The sequence below is a fragment of the Falco rusticolus genome, chromosome W (genome assembly GCF_015220075.1).
Source record: "Falco rusticolus isolate bFalRus1 chromosome W, bFalRus1.pri, whole genome shotgun sequence".
Taxonomy (NCBI): Eukaryota; Metazoa; Chordata; class Aves; order Falconiformes; family Falconidae; genus Falco; species Falco rusticolus.
Window position 1 is genome coordinate 10,173,926 of NC_051209.1, and position 21,665 is coordinate 10,195,590.

The 21,665-nt window shown below is 42.3% G+C and overlaps 1 pseudogene; it reads left to right on the forward strand.

The window, feature by feature from the left end:
* Positions 1-21,665, forward strand: part of LOC119140933 — a 46,654-nt pseudogene that overhangs the window by 12,802 nt on the left and 12,187 nt on the right.

A 21,665-nucleotide genomic window follows, 5' to 3' on the forward strand; every position in this document is an offset into this window, starting at 1 on the left:
TTAAAATGGTGATAGTGATTCCTAGATTTTTCAAGCAATTTGAAGTATTAATTATCCCATAAAACAGCAAGCACACTGATCTTTGCATGGTAGTGGTGAGAATTCTGGCTTAATTATGGCCTTCTTTGATCATTAATTTGTGTGTGCCTGGCACCAATATTACATCAAGAGCGCACCTATGAAGTTGGAGAGAAAACACATCAATTTGTGAAAGCTGGATGGTCTTTGTAATAATCTTTTTCTTTAGCACTGTGCTCAACGTTACAAAATACAGAGTGAAGCAGTGCTTCATGCCTTACAGTAAAAGATCCTATGGATTCAGCACTAAAAAACTGTTTCACTTCTTAAGCAAATTATATGAACAAGTCAACATGCTCAGCCTTTCTATAAATATATCTGTTGAATAGGTTTTTGTCACCATTTTGTGGTATATTTAGCATGAATAAAAGTCTTCTACCTAAGCATAAAATGAAAAACTGGTACAATTTGCTAAAATTGAAACTAAATATAACCCACTTTCACTAAAGAGTATTTTTTCCTATATCTTAGTTATTACACATGAGCAAACTCAGTGTGGGCTAGTAGGAAAATGTTCATCTGTCTAGTAGATTAAAACATTTTGTTGATGAAAAGAGCAGTCTGAAAAGATTTTGTTTCTTTATAAATTGTAATAGTTATTAAAATGAGGATTCTGGCCCACTAAGTTACAGCCTGCCAAGACATCATTACTTAATTTCTCTAAGTAGCTATACTATTCCAGCTTCTTAAAGGTAAATGTTAGGAAAGTACTGATATTTTCATCAAGGAACAGAACAAAGTCCAACAGCTAAACAGTGTGCTTTGATAGAGGGTTTTGTGCGAAGTCTGCTAATGTAAGGGTCAGTATTGGAATATGTAGGCTTATACACTCAGGAAGATATTTGTGTGGGTACAGGATTATACATAGGAATCTGATGTCAGTGGAAAACATGAGGACAATGTTATATCCAGTTATTTCTCACTTGAAAATTCATCCTTATAGGTGCTTACAGACTGAACTGCTATTGTAAATAATAGTAGGAACTAGGTATGAAAAACAATGTTGTTTCTTGCACACTGAAATCAGTCAGAATTGGGTGTATTAGAAGATCTAGACCATAGCTCATTAGCTAATCAGTATGTGACATATTATTATTTAGTAAGAGATAATATTAGATCTGTTAGAACCAGTTCCAGAGATCCCATGATGTCAGAGATTTTTATATGGCAGGCACATAACATACTGGACAGAAAAGAGGCCCCTATTGCAGGAGTATTGATTGAGTAACTGTGGCTCCATTCAAGAAAAAGGAAAGAGTAGTCAAAGTGGGAATTTTTAAATATGCCCTGAAGTAATTGACTACAGGTAAAATAATATTAGTCTTAGTACACTGGTCAAATTTGGGAAATGAGATTTTGCTTGCTTTTCCCATTCCATTAATTTGCCCTCTCTCCCTACCATATATCACAGAATCATAGAATCATTTAGGTTGGAAAAGACCTTTGAGATCAAGTCCAACCATAAACCTAACACTGCCAATTCCACCACTAAACCATGTCCCTAAGTGCCATGGCTACATGTCTTTTAAATACCTCCATGGATGGTGACTCAAGCACTACCCTGGGTAGCCTGTTCCAATGATTGACAACCCTTTCAGCAAAGACATTTATCCTAATATCCAATCTAAACCTCCACTGGTGCCATTTGAGGTCATTTCCTCTTGTCCTATCACCTATTACTTGGGAGAAGAGACCGACACCCACCTTGCTATAACCTCCTTTCAGGTAGTTGTAGAGAGAAAGCAATAAGGTCTCCCCTCAGCCTCCTTTTCTCCAGACTAAACAACTACAGTTCCCTCAGCCACTCCTCATAAGACTTGTTCTCTAGACCCTTTATCAGCTTCTTTGCCCTTCTCTGGACATGCTCCAGCACCTCAATGTCTTTCCTGTAGTGAGGGGCCCAAACCTGAACACAGTATTTGAGGTGCAGCCTCACCAGTTCCAAGTACAGGGGGACAATCACTTCCCTAGTCCTGTTGGCCACACTATTTCTGATAGAAGCCAAGATGCTCTTGGCCTTCTTGGCCACCTGGGCACACTGCTGGCTCATGTTCAGTTGGCTGTTGACCAGCACCCCAAGGTGTCACGTTTGCTAGTCCAGTCCACTGGGAACTCCCAGGGTAGATAGGACTGCTGATAAATGATGGAAAGTGGCTTAGTGAGCACTTCCTCCAGCTCCCTCAGTACTCTTGGATGGATCCCATCTGGCCCCATAGACTTGTGTGTAAATGGTGTAGCAGGTCACTAACCATTATTCCCCTTGTATTATGATGGCTTCATTCTGCTCCCCATCTCTGTCTTCCAGCTCAGCAGGCTGTGTACCCTGAGACCAATTGGTCTTATTTTTAAAGAATGAGGCAAAGAAGGCATTAAGTGCCTCCGTCTTTTCCTGATCCTTTGTGTTCATTCCCCCCCCCATCCAATTAAAGATGGAGATTCTCCTTAGCCCTTCTTTTGTTGCTAATGTATTTACAGAAATGTTTTTTATTGTCTCTGCAGTAGCCAGATTAAGTTCTAGTTGGGCTTTGGCCCTACTAATTTTCCCCTTGCATAGCCTCATGACATCATTGTAGTCCTCCTGAGTTGCCTGCCTCTTTTTTCAAAGGTCATAAACTCTCCTTTTTTCCCTGAGTTCCAGCCAAAGCTCTCTGTTCAGCCAGGCCAGTCTTCTTCCCCGATGGCTAGTCTTTTGGCACATGGGAACAGCCTGCTCCTGCACCTTTAAGATTTCATTCTTGAAGAATGCCCACCCTTCCTGCAGTCCTTTGCCTTTCACTACTGCTTCCCAAGGGGCTCTGTCAACCAGACCCCTAAAAAGGCCAAAGTCTGCCCTCTGAAGGTCCATGGTGGCAGTTCTGCTGACCTCCCTCCTCCAAGAATCCAAACTGCTATCATTTCATGATCACTATACCCAAGATTGCCTCCAACCATCACAACACCCACAAGTCCTTCTCTGTTTGCAAACAACAGGTCCAGTGGGGCACCTTCCCTAGCTGGCTCACTCACCAACTGTGTCAGGAAATTATCTTCCACACACTCCAGGAACATCCTAGACTGTTTCCTCTCCATTGTATTGTATTTTCAGCAGACATCTGGTAAGTTGAAGAACAAGATCCCCATGAGAATAAGGGCTAGTAATTGTGAGACTTCTCCCAGCTGCTTATAAAATACTTAATCTGCCTCTTCCCCTTGGTTGAATGGTCTATAACAGACTCCCACCATGATATCTGCCTTGTTGGCTTTTCCCCTGATTCTTACCCATAAACTCTCAGCCCTTTTATCACCATCAAGCTCTAGGCAGTCAAAACACTCCTTAACATACAGGGCTACCCCAGCACCTCTCCTTCCTTGCTTATCCCTTCTGAGGAGTTTATAGCCATCTATTGCAGCACTGCAGTTGTGTGAGTCATCCTACCAGGTTTCTGTGATAGCTGCTATATCATAGCTTTTCAGCTGCACAATGGCTTCCAGCTCCTCCTGTTGTCCATGCTGCATGCATTGGTGTAGATTCACTTCAGCTGGGCTATTGATCCTGCCACTTTTTTTGGGGGGGAGAAGACCTAATTCATATGTGTTTTCATGGTTTCTAACACATCAGTAACTATTGTGTCTTTGCTGCTGCATGGATCTCCATCCCTTGCCTCCACTGAGATGGCAGACTGAAGGACCTTGCTAGTATGCAGTCCCTGAAACATTGGTGTGCTGTCCCCAGCCTTATCTCTAGCAAGCCTCATTTTATCCCTTCTGCCCGCAAATCTTGTTTAAAGCTCTTTCAGTGGGTTCTGCTAACTCCTGTGCAAAGATACTTTTCCCCCTTTGAGACAGGTGTACCCCATCTGTAGCCATTAGGCCCAGTTTTGTGTAAACCAACCCATGATCAAAACCCCCAAAATTCTGTTAGTGACACCAGGCTCGGAGCTAGGTATTGATCTGCTGGTTCTTCCTGTTTCTTCCTCCACCATTCCCTGCAACTGGAAGGACGGAGGAGAACACTACTTGTGCTCCTGATCTCTTAACCAGTCATCCCAATGCCCTGAATTCTCTTTTGATTGCCTTTGGACTTCTTGTTGTAGCTTCATTGCTGCCTACTTGAAAAATCAATAATGGATAATAATCCAAAGGCTGTACAAAGGCAGGAAGCTTTTTTTTCACAACTTTAACCCTCGCCCCCTGGCCCCAGCGAGGCAGCAGACTTCCCTAAGACGTGGATCCAGTCTGCATATTGGGCCTTCTGTTCCCTTCAGGAGAGAGTCTCCTATGACAATGACTCATCTTTTTTCTTTATGTAAGTGGTTTTGACACAGGACGTAGGCCAACTTAACCTTGGTGACTCCTCCAACCTAGATGAACCATTGTCTTCATCATTATTCAGTTCTACTTGCAGAGACTTGTACCTGTTATGCAAGGGTATGGGGTAATCACAGAGGAGATGAGCCTGCTGTGCCAGGCAGGAACTTGTTGCCATTCCCTCCTATCCCTTAAGTCACTGTGTTCAGACAGGTGGAGAGAGGATAGAGGATTCTCTACCTGACAAGCCTGTCCCAGGGAAGGTAGACTGTGAGGCTAGTTGTCTCAATTTTTTTTTCTAATATCAGGTGGGATACCATAGCAGGATTTTTTCATATTGGTACTAAGTTGTCCTGGTTTCAGCTGGGGCAGACTTAATTTTCTTCCTAGTAGCTGGTGCTGTGTTTTGGATTTGGTGTGAGAATAATGTTGAAAACACACTGATATTTTCAGTTGTTGCTAAGCAGTGTTTATACTAAGTCAAGGAGTTTTCAGCTTCTCATGCTCTGGTAGCAAGAGGGCTGGAAGGGGCACTAGGAATTGGGAGAGGACACAGCCAGGACAGGTGACCCAAACTGGCCAAAGGGATATTCCATTCTATATGAGGTCATGCTCAGCATATAAACTGAGGGGGAGTTAGCCATGTGTGTGTGTGTAACACTGCTCAGGATCTGGCTGGGCATTGGTCAGCAGGTGGTGAGCAATTGTATTGTGTATCATTTATTTTGGTGGGTTTTTTTCCTTGAGTTTTATTTTTTTTTGTTATCTCTTTCTGTTACTATTATTATTATTGTTGTTGTTGTTATTATTATATTGTACTTTATTTCAGTTATTAAATTGTTTTTATCTCAACCCACAGGTTTTACCTTTTTTTTCCCAGTTCTCCTCCCTATCCCATCAGGGGAGGTGGGGAGTGAGCAAGCGACTGCATGGTACCGGCTGGGGTTAAACCATGACTCAAGTCTGATTCATCTTTGAAGCAATAAAATCTTTAAGCAGTATGTATTGCCCCAGTGCTCAATGTGGTGCTCATCCTTTATGTGCTAGTGCTAACTCACTGCTTTATCATTCTAGTAGGAAGCTTTCATTTATTACTTTATTAAGCAGTGAAATCTAAGATTAAAATGGTGTCTATAGTACATATCTAACTAGGTTGTGAGAAATGAAATTATATGGTTTCAAATTTATGAAAATAAAATATTTCTATTTAAATAAGTGTAGTGGTTTGGTTCTTAGGCACCACTAAGTTGTATCTTACTGGTGATTATTTTTCTTTATTTTAAAGCAAATTGCTTTCAGTATGGTGAAGTTGAGAAATAATGAATTTAATTCATATTGCAAGCTACTGCCTTCCAACTGTAAATCAATATAAATGTAATGAGTATACTATTAAAGTCTTTTGCAAAAGACTATGCTATATAATTGCAGTAAACAAATACATTTCTCAAGTCATCAGGTAATTTAATGTTGCATTTCTATTTGGTCTTTATTTTAAGGGCTTCTGTGCCTCCTGTCACAACTGTCTCCAAATATCTTAACCTGTGTTGTTTGTTCAGAGCAAACGATAGCATTTTATATTTTTTTAACAGTATAGTTGATTAATGATCTGTTTTAAATCTAAATCAATGAACATGTTTTAAGATGTATTTGTGCAGGATCGGAAAACCTTGAATACCTGTTTTATTATGTCAGGGAAGAGAGGGAGGGAGGTAAATAAGAAAGATGCAGACTGTATACAGTGCTAACTTTCTTTTAAGATTTCTGTTCTTAAAGGGTAAATAATTATATTCTCCCCCTCCCCTCTGTCCAAGTCAGTATTGATTTATCCCTGCATATTTATAGAGGAAACATGTCAAAATCAAGCCAATGTACAGTATTCATAAAATGGTCCAAGTACTTCTAGTTTCATCCTATTGACACTGCAGATCAATGATCCATTAATTGATCTCCTTTACCTGTCTCTTTTGCAATGAGTCGTACATTCTCAACATAAACTTGCTGGTTAGCTATCACTGATTAAAGCCCAAAGTGCTGTCCATCAGAATAACTCCAAATTACATTATCAGCTTAAGTTGTACTGAAGGATAGTGAAAATTAAATCACTCTCTTGAATAAGCATCTGATGATGTTTTACCTGTTTCCTAACTGCAGAGCTCTTCTGTACCTACTTCAGCCAGTTTCAGGACAGCAGAAAAGCACAGAAATGCAACAGATTACTCTTTAGATAGTAAAAACCAGAAAACAGAAGACAATGAAATAACATCTCACTATGTGAGTAAACATTTGCATTGTGCATTGCTAAAATTGACTATTCTCTGTAATTTCACTAATTTTCTAATACATAATTAATTTAAAATTTGCAGGTAAAATGCTAACAGATACTTACTATCTGCATGTACCATTATTCTGGATGGAAGATTTAGGTGCTTATGATTGGTTGTGTTTTTAACAATATAAATACAGAACACCTGAAGGGCAAGTGTCAAAATAATTGGTCATTAGGCGGGGACTAAGATTTGGAGTCTAGCTTGGCTCTGCTTTTCAATGCTGCGTGACTTAGAAAAATTTTCATCCTCTGTCTTCATTCACCTATATGAAAACTGGGGAAAATGCTACAACTGTGGGAACCTATCTAGGAGAAGCACTATAGAAAACCTAAATATTTTAATTTTATTACTACATAAAGCTAGATAAATGTTATATTACATAGTTCTTTGGAGCTTTGCATTTCATTGGATTATTCTTCCTTTGTACTTAAGAGTCTTTGAGATTATTTTTTTTTACACATTTTGGTTTGTCACTGCAGGACAGTGATGGTGAAAAGAGTGATGACAAATTGGTAGTTGATGTTTCCAATGAGCTACACATAATGCTATTTTTTTGTACCTTACAATAGTGGAGGTGCAGTGGGGTGGTCTTCAGTGGTTTCCGTGCTGTGATGGGTTTACCCTGTCTGGACGCCAGGTACCCACCAAAGCCACTCTATCATTCCCCCTCCACAACTGAACAAGGAAAAGAAAATATGACAAAAGGCTTGGTGGGTCAGATAAGGACAGGGAGATCACTCAGCAATTACCGTCACAGGCAAAACAGACTTGACTTGGGGAAATTAGTTTAATTTATTGTCAATCAAATCAGAGAAGGAAAATGAGAAAACAAGTACTACATTTTAAATCCCTCCCCCCCCCCCCCCCCCCCTTCCTGGGCTTAACTTCACTCCGGAATTCTCTACCTCCTCCACCCAGGTGGCACAGGGGTATAGGAAATGGGGGTTATGGTCAGTTTATCACATTGTCTCTGACGCTCCTTCCTCTTCAGGGGAAGGGCTCCTCACACTCTTCCCCTGCACCAGCATGAGGTTCTACCCACAGGTTACAATTCTTCATGAAGTGCTCCAGCATGGGTCCCCCATAGGGTCACAAATCCTGCCAGCAAACCTGTTCCAGCATGGGCTCCTCTCTCTCCATGGGTCCACAGGTCCTGCCAAGAGCCTACTCTAGTGTGGGCTTCCTGTGAGGTCCCAGCCTCCTTTGGGTGCATCCATGTTCTCTGGTGTGGGGTCCTCCATAGGCTGCAGGTGGATATCTGCTCCACCGTTAACCTCCATGGGCTGCAGGGGGACAGACTGCCTCACCATGGTCTCCACCACAGGCTTCAGGGGAATCTTTGGGTGCCTGGAGCCCCTCCATCCCCTCCTTCTTCCCTGACCTTGGTGTCTCCTTAATTGATTCTCTCATATATTCTCACTCCTCTCTCCTGGCTGCAATTCTTGCTGAGCAGCTTTCCCCCCTCTTCTTAAGTAAGTTATCATAGAGGCACTACCATTGCTGCTGAGTGTCTTGGCCTTGGCCAGCAGTGGGTCCATCTTGGAGCTGGCTGGCACTGGCTTTATCACATATAGGGGAAGCTTCTAGCAGCTTCTCACAGAAGCCCTCCCTGTAGCCCCCCACTACCAAAACCTGGCAATGCAAACCAAATACATTCCACCCCTCACCTCTGTGAATCACTTATTTAATAATTATCATTAAAATCCACATTCATCACACAATTTTCACACTCTTCAAAAACTTCATTCACATCAAGAAAAGAATTCATCACACCAAATCAAAATAATATAATCACACCACCAAACAAAAGTGAACAATTTACAATTCATCCCTTGTCCCTTTACCACAATTACAATAGAAATTCCCCATGATCATTTCTCTTTTCTCTCTCTAGCTGTGTTCAGTCCATGTTTTGCCCATTACTGTGGTGATGCAGGTCGAGGCGGACTGAAAAAACGCTGTCTTTGTGGCTGGGTTTGGACAAAATGTCCTTGATTGTTTATACAAATTATTTATATATCTTAGGCAGTACATGTGTCAGACCCTGATAGGTTTTTGTGTTCTTCTTGCTTGCTATTTGCTGTAGGTGCCCGTATGCTGCGGTTCTAAGTTCCGGTTCTTCACATCCTGTTTACATACCTGACAATTTGTGGCTGTCTTAAAGGTACACGGCTAAGTCTTTGAAGTCAACTAACTTGTCTGCAGATCCACTGCAGACCCCAACAATTCCTCCTTTTTGTTTTTGAACAGCTAGTACCAGGTTTGCTGTGTGCTGCAGGGCCCTTGCAAACATGACGGCAACCAAGGCAATAGCAAACAAACAATACTGCCAATTGAGTGAATGGATGCCAAAAAGGATGACATTTTCTCAGATTTTGGTAACATGTTGCTGCAATGGGGCGCCTAAAATCCATGCAGCACATACCATCAAAATCCTCACAGCCATGTCCCTGAACCAACAAGAAAAAGCCAATAGTTGCTTTTTTTTGTTATGTATGTCATAGTGGCAAATTTGACTCACATTCTTAACTGCCTAACAAACAAGGTGATTTAACTTTTTAATGCTTTCCCTGCTGTTACTCCGGATAAGAGAAGAACCGCTGCAATACGTTCCCATCAGTTTCATAAATCAACTACATCATTACATGCTTCATCCAAAGTTCTATTGCGTTTAAGCGCATTATGCTTATCAACATGTTCATGTGTTGATTTATGTGGGTGTCATGGTCCCATCATAGCCTCCTACTACATTAGCATCTACATAAAAACAACTATTGGCATTCAAAGTGCCAACAATATCAACTTCTTGTGGGTTAACATTATACAGAGGTAATCAATTATCCCAAATATCAAGACTTTCAGTAAGATTCTTCATTCCCCACATACATTCACTTTTTTGCAACAATGTCTGCAAGTCAGTTTCGAGGAAGGACACACCAAACAAGGACTGGTTCAGTAAGGAGGCCACACATTGGTTGTTGGGTTGACTGACGGCAGCAGTGCTCCCACGATCCGGCACGCTAAGCTCAGGCTGCACACAGCGAGCAGGTATCCATCGCGGACCTTCATCTGTAGAAACACAAGCATAACCTCTCGCCCAAGTTAACAATTCATGCGGTCCCAACCAATGCCCGGTAAGAGGGTCTTTCATGCGTACTAAGACGCCTTTGTGCTTTTGCTGCTTGTCACCAACTGACACAAAATGTCGCACAATGGGAGGCACCACATGGTTGGCAGAGATTTTCAGAAAGTTCAAAAAATAGCATGCTTTCTCTAATCGTGCCTCTGGGGTCATTCCCTTCATTCCCCCTTTTTGTTTTTCAAGCTAGCGTTTAAGAGTACCATTCATGCATTCAACGATGGCCTGGCCCATAGGGGAATGGGGAATACCAAATTTGTGGGAGATCCCCCATTGGGAAAGGAACTGACTGACAGGCCTGGAACTATAGGCAGGTCCACGGTCTGTTTTGATTTCAAGAGGGACACTGAGCACAGAAAAAGCACGTTGCCAGTGCCGAATGATGTCACAACTGGTCTCACCTGTGTGGGCAGTAGCAATCATTGCAGTAGAATAGGTATCTATTGTAACATGGACATATTTTTACCTGCCAAACTCATTGTAATGAGTTACATCTGTTTGCCAAAGTTGTAAAGCTTGAAGGCCTCTAGGATTAACTCCATAATTTGGCACAGAAGTAGCATTTTGACAGTCTGGACAGGCTGCAATAAAGTTACTGCATGCAGCAGCCTGAGAGAGACCCTTTTGACCAAACTGATGATACAAGGATCGCCAATTCTGATGATAGAACTGGTGGGCTAACACGGCTTGCTGATGGACATCAGGAACAGGCACCAACAGAGCCACAGAAACTAGAGCATCAACTCTAGCATTGCCTTCAATTATAAAACCAGGTAGGGAAGTATGGCTATTAACATGCATAACATAGTATGGAGAATGGTGTTTACAAATCTCTTCCCAAACTAGAGTCAAAATTGCAAAAAGCTTGGGGTTGTTGACATGGCCAAGAACAGCCATATCTAAATTGGGAAGGAGGGCTGCCACATATGTCAAATCAGTAACAAGATTAAGAGGGCCTGGAAAATACTGAAATGCCAAAGCTGCAGCCCGTAACTCTACGACTTGTGGGGATCCTTCCTGATATACAATTTGGGAATGCCATTGCCTGTTTTTTTTCCAAGCGACTGCGGCTTTTCCCATTTTTCCAGACCCATCTGTAAATACTATGTCACCTTTGACTGGTCATCTCTGACTTAGTTGCCGTGGCTGCAAAGTTAGATTTACAGTCATTTTCAAAAGTGGATGAGGTGGATGATGGTACTGAACTTGCCTTTGAAAATTGTCAAGAACCACTTGAAGGGCAGTAGAGTTTGACAGCGCCCATTCAAAATTGAATTGTTGTACAGGGATAATCACAGTTGCTGGATCAGCTCCAGTCAACTCTAAACATCTTTTTTGGATTTTTATGATCAAATCAGCAACAAGTTTGTACCATCCAACAGCAGTTTTCTTAGGCTGCAAAGGCAAAAACAACCATTCAAATACACGCAGTGGATCTTCCCAAGCCTGGTTCCACTGGGCCAACATAGCATAAGGGGAAGATTGGTCCATTAAAATAAAACCACTTAAAGGAAGTGTGATATCTACACGCCACACGTGGTGAAGAGATCAACTGTTCGACTTCTTTCACAAGTGCTAAGTCTGCAGGTATTAAATGCCTTGGGGCTAAAAGATCTGTGTCTCCTTTTAAAGGTTGCAAAAGAGGTCGCATTTGTTCATTAGTAAGGCCTAAATAAGGCTGTAGCCAATTTAGCATTCCTGCAAGTTTTTGGACATCATTCAAAGTCTTTATGTCCAGTTTCAATTTGATAGGTTGTGGAGACACAGTTCTCTTAAGCATATTCACACCCAGATATTTCCAAGGCTCTTGTCTCTGAACTTTTTCAGGAGCTACAACCAATCCAAACTCTGCTAAGCTATGTCTGGCATCTTTTTCAACTATGTTCAGCAGTTCTTTTGATGATGCTGCTAGCAAAATGTCATCCATGTAATGATAACAGTAAACAGCCTTGTATTTGTCTCTCACAGAGCTCAGGGCTTGGGCCACAAACCATTGACAAATGGTTGGCGAGTTTCTCATGCCCTGAGGCAGCACGGTCCAGTGGTACCTTTTTGTGGGCTCAGAGTTATTTCTATTTGGTACTGTAAAAGCAAACTTTGCTTTGTCTTTTGGATCTAAAGGAATGGTAAAAAACCAATCTTTCAGATCAATAACTAAAATGTCCCAGTCTGCTGACGCAGAAGGCTCGGACACAACTTATACAACCAATGTGATCAAATTAGTGCCACTTTATTAAGGGTTACACAGCAATTTATACTCTACAGGTGCTATTAATAGACCCACACCAATTTATACCCCCAGCTAAAAATACACACGCTACGCATGCTTTGTTATGTACAAGGTGATAGGTTAAAACTACTCATTCACACGCTTCCACCTCCCCTATGATTGGTCCCGGTGTGGCACTCACACGCTGCTCCCCCCTTGTGCAGGCATCCTGTTCTTTCTCATCTTTCTGTCCCATTCTCTTACCTCTCTGTGAATACGCAGTTTCTTTGTCTCCCTTGGCCTTACATATGTCCTTCACAACACCTGCAGCTTGTTACAGCTTCGGCCTGCTTGGCCTGCTATTACAACCAAGTTATTCAGTCTGGATTGCTCATAATATGCCCATTTTCTTCCAGCCACTCCACACCAGTCCATTGGTATCATGGTGGCAGATGGCAATCCTGGCTGTAAGGCCCCCATAGGGGCCATCACTGTGTTGGCTTTACCCAGGTCATGCAACAATCACCATTTACCAGACTTCTTTTTTATCACAAATACAGGGATGTTCCATGGGCTATGTGATTCTTCAATGTGGCCCGCATCTAACTGTTCCTTAACTAATTCATGCAGGGCATACAGCTTTTCTTGGGGCAGGGGCCACTGATCTACCCATACTGGTTTGTCAGTTAACCAAGTGAGACCAAGGGTAGGCTGTTTCACTCCCTGCAATACAGTGGCCCCAGTTAAAAATCCATGGTGATACGAACTCCCCATTGTCCTAAACAATCTCGACCCCACAAAGTGAGTGCTGCGGTGGTAACGTATGGCCGGACGGAGGCAGTCTGTCCTTCTTGTGTCTTGATCTGTATAGGTTTTACAGAGAAGTAGCTAGTAGTCATGCCCCCCCAGACCTACAACTCCTGCTGTGTTATTTACCAAAGGCCATTGAGGTGGCCAGTCTTTGCTTGATATGGCAGTTACGTCTGCTCCATTGTCCAGAAGACCGCTCAATCTCACTTCTGCAGGAGTGCCTCCCAATAACACCAAAGTGCAGGTCAGGTTAGGTCCTTGTGAAGATAGTTCTTGTGTCCAACACACTTGAGGTATTCCTGTGGAGCTGAATCCTTCATCACCCCACCGCCTAGGCTCTGTTCGGGGAACACAACTCACAAAGGCACAAGTTGAGCAAGGCGTGTATTTTTTGGGATTGTAACAGGAGGCACAGGTGTAGAAACTAAGGCACATATTTGACCTGTAAAGTCTGCATCAATAACACCAACATGGACTTGTATATTTTGCAAAGTAGTACTAATTCAACCTATTAGTAAGGCACTAAGGCCCTTACCTATTGGCCCCTGAGCATTCAAAGGGACCTTAAACACTCCATGGTTGGTTAGAGTTACTGATTCACTGGTGTATACATCCATCCCTGCTGATCCCTGGGTCCTCCCTGATAATTGGTCACATAAGGCTGTCTGGTTGGTATGACAACCTGAGGTTCTTGTGTCATCGCGTGCCTCCTCGCACTCTTGTGAGCATTTCCCTGGCATGGTAGGTGAAATCCTTCTTTATCGTAACGAGAATTACATTGCTTTGCAAAATGCCCTTTCTTTCCACAGTGGAAACAAGGAATTATCTCTGAGGACAGTTTAGGTTGTGGTGCGTGTTGTTTTTTGGAGGGGCAGTTCTGTTTATGGTGTCCTGACTTACCACAAGAATAACATTTCATTTGCACAGCAGCCATTACTGCTAGTTTGTGTTCCAAGGTGCCTACCTTGGTACAGGCTAATATCATATCATAGCTTCTAAATTGGGTTCACCTGGCAATCCGTCTATTTTTTTTTGACAATCAGCATTGCTGTTATCTTTGGCTAATTGCTTTATTAGCATGTCACTCAGGTGAGGGTCAAACACTTGAGAGGCAATAGCATGTTGCAATTGTTCCACAAATAGCAAAAATGGTTCTTTTGGACCTTGCTTAATTGTTGTATAACGCTGTTTTGGCTCTGCTAATTGTGCAGTTTTCAATATTGCTTGCATGCCTGTATTTTTTACTTGATCTAATACTACGGTGGGCCACTGAGCCTGATCTTGAGGGTTGGCATACTGCCCAAGACCCATCAACAGATCAGGCCCATTAGCAAACGGGGGATCATCTTGTGGAAGGTTTTTATTCTGCAGTCCCTGCTGTTCCGCAGCTGTCTGCCAGGTGACGTGGAAGACGGCTAGTTGCACAAGTTGGAACATAATCTGCCCAGCTGAGAAATTATAAAAGGAGTCAAAGCGTCCATGGTTAGCAAACGCAACAATTGCATTGTAGGTGGCGAATTCACCCCGTATTGAGAAACAGTTTTTTGGAAGTCCTGTACTACTTTCCAAGCAAATGGTGTGTGAACGTGAGGTTTAGGAGCAGCCGCATCTCCCATTACAATAGGATATGCGTGCGGTGCATCGGTGGAAGGAGTAGGAAGATCAAGGAGTGGTCTGCCTATCTGTTCTACTAAATCCCAGTTTCCATCTCTTAATGCCCCATCTCTTACAGCCTGCCAAAATCGCCGAGGGTTGCGTGTCATTACTGTACCACTGGAAACTGGATTTTTACCACCACCATCTTCTTCATTGCCTGTGACTGATAACGTTGTCGTAGCTGGACAACAATCCGGGTTTTCGGCATTTCCATCCTGCGCAGGCAGGGCCAGAGCCGAGGGGGCGGGCGGGAGGAGCGGAGCAGTCAGAGGAGGAGGGAGTGTGGGCCGGCACAAATGTTGGGGGGAGTCAGGGGGGCCGGTATCGGTCCGCCCAGGTTTCTGCTTGTTGTTCTCGTCCTTGGAATCGGTATCGAGTATAAGTCGATGCAGTTGGAGAGATTTAGGGGATTCGGGGCATTGGGGAGTGGCATCTGGTAAGGGGCACAGACTCTCCCCCTCCCCCACCCCCTCATCCTCTTGTCTGTATTCTGGAGGGGGATACAGGGGAGGTTTGAATGATACACCCCCATTCGCATTTTGCTGACTTTTTAAGCCCCCACTCATGCCTTGCTGATTTTTCAAGCCCCTACTTGCGTCTTGATGATTTTGCAAGCCCCCACTCACATTTTGCTGACTTTGCAAGGCCCCACTCGCGTCTTGCTGACTTTGCAAGCTCCCACTTGCGTCTTGCGGACTTTGCAAGCTCCTGCTCGCATTTTGCTGATTTTGCAAGCCCCCTACAGCATGTCTAAGCAATCCCCATGTAAGCAAAATCCCCGACGCCTCTTTGTCTCCTTTCTCCAGAGCTTCTGTCAATGTTGATCCTAAATTGTCCCAGGTCCACACACTAAGAGCAGTCGCAGGGGATGCTTCCACTCCATGTGTTTTGGCCCACAATAACATATTTTTTAGCTGGAGCCCATCTAAAGTAATTCCACGCTTCTCTAATACTAATTTCCACATTAATAGCACCATGGTATCTTCTTTAGATAACTTAGTTTCCATGTTGTCCCTGGTGGCTCACCTTACCGGTGTTACCTTCTCCCGGGATCTTGCAGCCACTCACTGCGCTATTCTGCTTCACCAGGCTCCGCCTCCCCAGCAACCCGCTGGTCACAGTCTCAGGATCGCTCCTGACACCCCTTACCGGGGTCAGATCGGCACAGTCTCAGGGTCTCTTTTTGATACCCTTTACTGGGATCACATCGGCACGTTGGGGTCACCAAATGTGGTGACGCAGGTCGAGGCGGACTGAAAAAACACTGTCTTTGTGGCTGGGTTTGGACAAAATGGCCTTTATTGTTTATACAAATTATTTATATATCTTAGACAGTACATGTCAGACCCTGATAGGTTTTTGTGTTCTTCTTCTTGCTTGCTATTTGTTGTTGCTTTAGGCGCCCGTATGCTGCGGTTCTAAGTTCCGGTTCTTCACATCCTGTTTATACCTGACAATTTGTGGCTGTCTTAAAGTCTTAAAGTCAACTAACTTGTCTGCAGACCCGCTGCAGACCCCAACACATTACCTCTCCCAATTACTATCAATATCTCAAATTCCTCATGCCCCACGTTCAGTGCCAAAAAGTACTGTGGTGGATTGACCCTTGCTGGATGCCAGGTGCCCACCAAGCTGCTCTATCACTGCCCTCCACAGCAGAACAGGGGGGGAGAAAATAAGATGGAAAAACCTTTATGAGTCAATATAAAGACAGTTTAGTAAAGCAAAAGCAAAAGCTGCATGCAGAAGCAAAGGAAAACAAAAGTTTTATTTTCTACCTTCCATCAGCAGGTGATGTCCAGCTACTTCCTGGGAAGTAGGGTTTAAGTACGCTAACAGTTGCTCTGGAAGACAAATATTAAAATAATGAATGCCCCCCTTCCTCCTCCTTTTCTTAGCTTTATTGCTGAGCAGATGTCATATGGTGTAGAATATCCCTTTGGTCAGTTGGGGTCAGCTGTCTTGGCTATGTTCCCTCCCAAGATCTTGCCCATCCCCAGCCAACTGGTGAGGCAGGGGGTAAGGTTGGAGAGACAGCCTTGATGCTGTGCAAGCACTGCTCAGCAGTAGCCAAAACACTGGTGTTTCTAGCTACCAATACAAAGCACAGCGCTGTGAGGGCTGCTATGGGGAAAATTAACTCCATCTCAGCCAGACCCAATACATGTGCATATTAGATATATGAATAAGATTGTCTTCATAATGGAGCTTGAAATTCCTGAAGGAATCCACTCAGATCTTTTTTTCTTTAGAAAGCAAATCAGATCTGTAACACTTTTTTTCTACAAAGGAACTTTTTGGGTTTGTTCTACTAACCAAAAGTCTACTTGAGATACTTGCAGCCAGCACAGCATAACAGTTAACATGCAACTTGTAATGGTATCTGTGGTTTTTTTCACTCTGTCCTTATTTTATGAACTTGATCAGGTATGTCAAGTGCCTCACTTTGTCACCTGAAAAAGGAAAATTACTTGTCTATTTCAATATTCTTATGTTTTTAACATTATTTTTCATGGCTAATGGCATTAAATTTTAAGACTTTAAAAAAATAGTTTTCTTTGATTATCTGCCTTGATTTTATAATTGTATCAGCTTAAATCACTTATGGACTGAAGTAACATGTAATGTTTTATGACAGATCCTCACTCCAAAGTGTGAATTGCTCAAGACAAGCATTAGTGTTTAGTATGAGGTTTTTATATTAACCTATGTTGTTGATGTTTAGGATCCTTCCTCTCCCCAGGGGAGCCCAGCACACTCTCCATGAGAGAATGGGTTGGAGAAGACTCAACTGCTGAAAAAAGATGCAGCAATTAGTCCAGTGTCTATTGCACCCTCCAGCAGTACTCCTTCCTCAAAATCCAAAGAACTTAGCCTTGTAAGTGCTTCTGAATTCTGCTAACCTGTAATAATATGCTGAAACACATGTTGACCAGATCTGTATCTGAACACAATTCGGATTTCTAAAGCTATCAGTAAAACACTATGAAACATCAGTATAAAATTCCTTTATTTTCTGTTTTTAGGGAATTTAATAAAATAATAAAGTCCACAGCCTTCTGGGGGATAAAAAGAGGCTATTTTAACTGCTGATGTGGATAGATGATGGATGTGCTGTGCTGAATGTTTTTCTCCTCCCCCATATAAAAAATTATCATTCAGAGAAGGGCTCCTTGAGCTGTTTTCTTTTGTTGTAGTTTACAGCAAGTTCAGTTCCCTGCTTGGATATAATTTGGTTGTTAGCTTTGTTTGAATTACCAGGTGATATACAGCAACAATAATTTTTATTTTCTATCCAAAAAGTAATCTGTTATTTACAAGAGCCTTCTTTGACTTGCTTCACAAATCATGGTGCAAAGAAAGAACAGCCTGCAAGTCAGGGATGTTCTTTCCTTTCCTGTTTGTGACCATAATTGATCACATTTCTGAGCTGCACTGTAATTCCTCTCTGTTCTTTGCAGGTCAGGGTATGTGATTATTTTTTAAAAATAAAATATATAAAAGCCTAAAGTAAATGTAGTACTCGGGAAAGGTGATAGAATGACAGGTTCAGACCCAGGAGTCAGCTGTTTGTCTGATGCAGAAGCTTGTCACCAGAGTAGCACTGCACAGTTCCTGACTTTATACCGATTACTGTCTCTGCCCTGTTATCAGCATCACATTTAGGGATGAATTGTTTCTTAGTTATGGGTTTTCTTCTGCTCTTCTTATTCACTAGGCAGTGGCCTCTCACAGAAACTCATAATCATAATGTGAACAGGTCCACCATGAGCAGACTGAGACAACCAACAGAGTTCATATATGCTGCCAATACTCAGATGGTAATTATTTTCAGTCATTGAACTTATTCTGAATCATACAGATGCCCCAAATGAAGAAAGATTTGAAGGCTATAGTTAATTCTCAAAGCCATTCTGTCCTTTTAAGTGTCTCTGTGTGCTTCTCTTCATTGCCAGTGAATATTAAAACCAAAGTCTAAAAACTAGGTTTCACATAGCACCACACTGCTCTGCTTGCATCTGCTCTTTTTTTCAGCCACTAATTTAAAACCAAAAAGTAAAATAACTAATGAACTATCTTTTTATTTTTTGATTATTAGAATGATAATTCTACCACCCCTGTATCTAAATCAAATACCCCCAACTCCACAGACTGATGCTCAAGCTCTAGGCAGCAATTTCACTCATGGATTGAGATCTGTGCCTGGCAAACTTCCAGGTCAGTATCAGTATATTCAGATGATAGAAAACTGTAGCCATTAATTCTTAAACAGTTTCCCTTTAAAACTACAGTGACAAAGCTGTACATTACAGCTGCTTAAACTGAATGCTGAGCTGGTTCTTCAGCATTTTAATACAGCATATTTTCTCTACAGCTTGCAAAATTTATATTTAATCTGATGAGCTTGGCCTGGCTGTGTGACTTCTCTTTTTCCTCTTTATAGCTTCAGGTTTAAGGACACCTATGGCAGTGCCACGTCCTTACCCTACTCCATTTGACATTGTGCCACATGCTGGTTTGAATGGGGAGCTGACCAGCCCCAGAGCTGTCTATGCCAGTCTACACAATGAGCTACCTCAAATGAGTGCAGTAGCTGCAGCAGCAGTTTATGGGAGATCTCCAGTGGTAAGCATTTGCTGCTAGTCTATTTGGAGTTAAGAGCAATTCATGATAAATGCAAGACCCTTGTTAAATCTGGTTCAGTCTCTGTAATTTGGGGAGCATGATATGGAGGACATTAAACTGTCTTCTTTTGCTTATCTCCATCTTTAATACAACTTTTTGTTTTGCTTGGGGAAAACTACAGGTTGGTTTTGATCCACCTCATCACATGCGAATCCCAGGCATCCCTCCCAATCCGATAGGCACCCCAGGAGGAAAACCATGAGTATCAAACATTCAACTTCAAAAGTCAACAGTCTACTGAAGTTGTGTTCCCTTGCTAGTTGGAATTCCCTTTAGCTACTGAAAATTATTGTATGAATAGGAATAAATATAGCTATTTGGAAAGTGAAGGTGAAACACTGTTAAATCTTAAAATTGTATTTGTAAATTTGTTATGAAGACTAATAACAGATGACAAATACTGGGTGGTATAGAGCAAAGCAGACAGTGATAGATGGAAAAAAAGGAGCTGAACTTCAAAGTGTTTGTGGCAGGTTAACCCCAGTTGGAAGCTAAGCACCACACAGCCACTTGCTCACTCACCCCACTACCCCAGCAGGATGGCAGAGAGAAAAGGAAAAGCAAAAGCAAGACAACTCATGGGGCAAGATTGTAGAGGGATTTTTAAATGACCGAGGGCATATATTACCATTGTCCGGGTTGGACAACCCAGGCCTGTTAGTTGAAGCTGCAGAGCAACTTTAAATTGTCCTTGGAACAAGCAGTGTGAGAAAGAAAACAAGCTATGCACAAACAAGAAGCCAGGTGCAGAGCAAGTCCTGGGAACCGCGGAATCAACGCACTCTCATCGGCACACTCTGATAAGGCACCTGCAGCATGCCCACCAGTCAGCGACACGGACCCCCACGTGGCCCAGAGACTTTTATCCAATCACCTGTGTGTAAAGTTGGGTGAGCGGTCGGTTTAATACAAAACCAGTGTTGCAAAGGCAACCACTTGCTACCTCCCACAAGTAGACCAATGCCCAGCCAGTCTCTGAGCAACAGCTACCTTCCCCCAGAACCTTTTCCCCTCAATTTTTATTGCTGAGCATTTTATTATATGGCATGGAATAACCCTTTGGTCAGTTTGGGTCAGCTGTCCTAGTTGTGTCCCCTCCCAACCTCCTGCACACCCCCAACCTACTCGGGGGGGGGGGGCAGGGGGGGGGAAGGGGGGGAAAAGATAAAGCCTTGACACTGTGCGCTGTTCAGCAATAGCCAAAATACTGATGTGTTATCAGTGCTGTTTTAGTCACAAATCCAAAACATAGCACCATATGGGCTGCTATGAAGAAAAATTCCATCTCAGCCAGACCCAGTAGAGTGTTATATGCTGAATCTGACTGTCTGGTCTTAGAAATGCAAACTTGAATAGGATCTCAGCTTTCCATCTTTGCTGTACTTTGCTTCTTAGTTCAAAAAATAATTTTTTTGTTCACAAAAGCTAGGCAATCACTTGCAAACTTACCATCTGCTATAAACAGCAGTCTGAAAAGGAACACTGAAATGTTTTGTTTGATTGAAAATATTGAAAAGCATTATGGTATCATAATCTTCAAATTCATCCTTGATGGAACTGACCATAAAAGGTAACTCCTCTACCAGATTTCACTTGTGAGCCTAAGAAAAGGAATTACACAGATATGAAGAGCTCTTTAAAAGAAGGGAAAAAATAAAACAGTGATACAAATCATATTGATCCAGATTTTCTGTAAGGGTCCTCAATTTCCACTTCTTGTGTGATACTCACAAGAAACAGTGACCAGGTAATATTGGAAAGGTTAAAGGGTAGGGGATGTACTTTTTGCCATTCCCTTCCTCTGTTTAATGTATTAATGTGTTTACAGAGCAGGGTGGAGGGTATTCACACACCTGCATGCATATGAATAAATATGCTCACCTGATTGTGAGTTTGTAAACACATAAGATAGATAACATATAATGGGAAAAGTGATCAATCCTAGTACCTGTAACTTCTCTTATATAAATGCATCATATAAATCATAGCCTGCATTCACTCTGACATTCGTTATCGACTCAGCTTTTTTTGCTACTTGCTCTGCCCTAGTAGTTGACTAAGATGATTTTTTAACTTGGTATGATAGCTTCTAGGATTAGCTGTTTGCATTAAAAATTCCGTAGAGCAGAAATCTTCATCCTACACATTTGGTGGGCACATAAAAATTTTCTGCCATAATGTTCAAATGTTCTCAACATTCAAGTTCATCCTTGGTGAAGCTAGTTGCACAGAAAAGGTGACCCACTCTAACAGGCTTTGCTTCTTATGGTTGTAGGCTCACAACAAGAAACATTTGAAACAACAAGGTAAGTCTGGTTAGTGGCAGTCACCTTTTACAATCAATTCCATCAAGGATGAATTTGAACATTGATGGACAAGAAGTTGAATGTGAGGCCAACAATGTGTTCTTGTGGCAAAGGTGGCTAATTGTACACTTGGCTGCATTAGGAGGGGTGTTGCCAGCAGGTTGAGG